Source organism: Ovis aries, chromosome 16 (genome assembly GCF_016772045.2).
Source record: "Ovis aries strain OAR_USU_Benz2616 breed Rambouillet chromosome 16, ARS-UI_Ramb_v3.0, whole genome shotgun sequence".
Taxonomy (NCBI): Eukaryota; Metazoa; Chordata; class Mammalia; order Artiodactyla; family Bovidae; genus Ovis; species Ovis aries.
In genome coordinates this window covers 39,358,552-39,362,092 of record NC_056069.1, presented here as the reverse complement: position 1 = coordinate 39,362,092, position 3,541 = coordinate 39,358,552, and positions in this window count along the sequence as shown.

Below are 3,541 nucleotides of genomic sequence, written 5' to 3'. Positions count from 1 at the left end.
TTCTCCTTTCTGCTTTATTTTGTAAATTTCACATGAAGTATTTTTATATGATTCAGTGGTTTTGTGTTTTGTCCTGCTTTGTGATCTGTTGATGACTCAGATCATTTTAAAATCGTGGATTTTTTTCCACCTGATACCATGACTCCAGTTGTGATTTTAAAACCATTTCTAAATAACCTGTTGATTAATGCATTCCTCCCCACCCGCCCCCCAGAGGATAATGATAAGTGGAAACGAATTGAACATATCCGGTTGTTTTTCAACAATAGTATTTCTTCAAGGTATATCTGTTTAACTTGAGATTTTACTAGTAATTATTAATAGGATATATCTTTTGGTTTTTCACCCTGATTTGACTTATAGAGTTGAAACAAATTAATTTATAGGGTGCTTCCTCCTCATAAATGTGCACACTGCCAGGTATAAAGCATGATGAATTCAGGTAGCCCATGGTTCACAATGTATTCTGACTCTTTAATAGAGGATGTTCTTCCTTGGATTTTTTTTTCCACTGTTTTCAGAAGTTTTTTGTTTTTTCATCATTCAGTGGAGAGAAACTTTTTAAATGAAAGATTGTTCTCCAGGGCTGCTATTTATGCCATCTATTCTGTAGGAAGGATGAATATTAAATCAAAAGAAATAGGGAGAATCTTCATGAGTGGGGTCGAGTACATGGATCAGTGATGAGTCAGTTTTTAGGATGGATTAAATAGGCAATGTTTTTAGCTGAACTTGAAAGTAATTTTGAACTCACTTACTTTGAAATATATACTTGCTGTACAGTGAGGTTAATTCTCTCCATATATCCTTGAATCATCAAATGAAGCAATCTTTAGTTTTGCATAAACTCTAAAACACAGGGTCCCTGATGGTAAGTTTTTCTGAACTGTTCATGGATTATTGATGATATGGATCCATTTTGTGCGATGGACTTAAAAATATGCATTTTTGGCTAAATTTTTTATCTTTTTCATTTTAGATAGGTATTTATTTTCTTTACCTTCTCTTTCTATCTAACTTATTGCTAATTCTTTCTAATTGTTTTCCTTCATTTCTTGGTCCCTTTAGAGGAAATACCGGGCAATTTTCTGTCTTTGGTCTTTTCCTCTCAAGTTTCATCTGAACACTCACCACCTTCCTGTAATTTGAGCAAGATGAATTGGCCATAATCATGAATAGGGATATTAATGAACGGGAGGACATATTAGTCATAGATCATTTATCATCAGTAAAGAATTGGAAGTCATCTGGAAAGGCAGATAGTGTCCTGCAGACGCCCTTCAGACCTCCCTTGCTTTCTCCATGCAGTTACCAACCCTATAGGTGTATTTAAATTTATTCCTACTACATATGAAGATTGGTTGGGGTTACTTGTCAGTTTTATTCTGATTGTGAAAAATCATCCATACTTTTTAAGAGATCTTCATCAGTTGTGACTGGAAATTAAGTTTCACATCTCATCCTGTGTGTGCTGCAGCTAAGTCATTTAACTTCTCTGAACTTCATGTTGCTTATGTCTGACTCAGTTGTTAGCGTAATAATATTGTGTCCATTTATCACACAGGATTATTATTAAGATCAAATATAATAGCATATGTGAAAATTTTTTTTTTAATGCAAAAACTTTATACACAATGTTGTTGAATTGGATAAATCTTTTCCAGTTAAAATATTTGCAGATAGCAGTATATGTGCTGAATTAAATGTGCTTTAAGTTTTAAGGGAATTTCCAATCTACTTCTGAAGAGGAAAATAGAAACATATGTTATGCCAAGGGTAAAATGTTATTTTTGGTGACTCACAGACATTCAGTTTTGTCTGAGGCAAAGCAGAATATTGAAAAATATTTAAGCTCATATTTTATATTGATCTCATTTAAATCCAGTGGTAACTATTATCTTGATTGAAGTTAGTTCATGTATGGAAGATACATCACTTGTTGGTTCTGGAAGGAGAGTGTTTGGGAAATCCATTTTTTTCTTCCCATAATCCATTCAATAATACCAAAGCTTGGGTTCTCCATAAACTCCAGTGAGAGTTTCCCTATTCAAAATAGGAGCAGTATCCTTATCAAAAGCCCAATACTATAGGAAAGTAAGATTGCATCAAAATGAAAAACATCTGCAGAACAATAGGCACCATAAGTAAAAAGACAAGCCTCACTCAATCTGGGAGAAAATGTTTATGATACATGTAACTGACAAAGGATTAGTATCCCAAATACATTAAAAGACAAAAAAACGTCCTATAAGTCAGTGAGCAGTTGACAGCTATGGATTAAATACGAAGTAGTTCTGAAAGTTCAAGACCCCTTTTAACAATTGAGAAGCCCAAATTGGTTTTTTGTTGGTAGGTTATATCTATTGATAGTTAAAATAGAGGAATTTTTAAAGTATTAACTTATTTAAAATAATACATGTTAAGTAACACTTATGGAAAGCAACTTTTTCAAAATGAAAGTTTAATGAGAAGAGAGGCATTTGTTTTACATTTCTGAAGATTTCATTAACGTCTGGCTTAATGGAAAACAGCTGGGTTCTCATATCTGCTTCTGCAGTCAGTCTGTTGCTCTGTTTTGGTGAAAGTATATGAAGAAAATTGAGCCTCCTGTGGATAGGAAATTGGATAAAGAAGGACCTTGTGGGCTGTCCTAGATCTCCCAAGGTCCTCAGATCACACTTAGAACTGCTGCATTAGAAAAATGGGTAAAATATATGACCAGAAAAAGCTTGAGTAGTCAAACTATGAAAAAAGGGGATCGTTATCAATGATAATCAGGGAAATACGACTTAGTCGTTTCATGTGTTCAGATGGGCAAAAGGCAAAAAGTCTCGCATAATTAAGTGTTGGTAAGAATGGAGAAATGAGAACAGTTGCTTCAAAGTGATGGTGTCTATGACAGTGGAAGATGTACCCCCTGACTTGACAACTCCAGGGTAGTCTTAGAGGCTCCCAGTGTCTGCAGAGTCACAGCACGGGGACTGTCACCCAGGACCCACCCCAGAACTGCTGAGTGAGTATGAGGTTAACACGACTTCCCAGGTGACTCCTTGCAGCTTGAGAAGCAGCACTCTAAGGAACCCATGTGCAGGTGGACAGGAAGACTTAGTGGCTGCTTACAGCTGAATTGCTTGTGACTGGGAAAATTTGGAGATGGACCCTACATTTCCATGAACAAGAAAAGAAATCATTGCATAATGGGTAATTAGATGGCAAATGAACAGTTAAAATGAGTGGACTTGATATCTAGCATCAGTGGCTGGCACTTAAAAAAATATTGAATGAAAACAAGATATCAGAAGGTGACACGTATGCCACTTATATATAGTTTTTCTTTTAAGTACTATTGTTAGTTCAGTTCAGTTGCTCAGTCATGTCCAACTCTTTGTGACCCCATGAGTCTCAGCACGCCAGGCCTCCCTGTCCATCACCATCTCCCGGAGTTCACTCAGACTCAAGTCCATCGAGTCAGTGATGCCATCCAGCCATCTCATCCTCTTGTCCCCTTCTCCTCCTGCCCCTGATCCCTCCCAGCATCAGA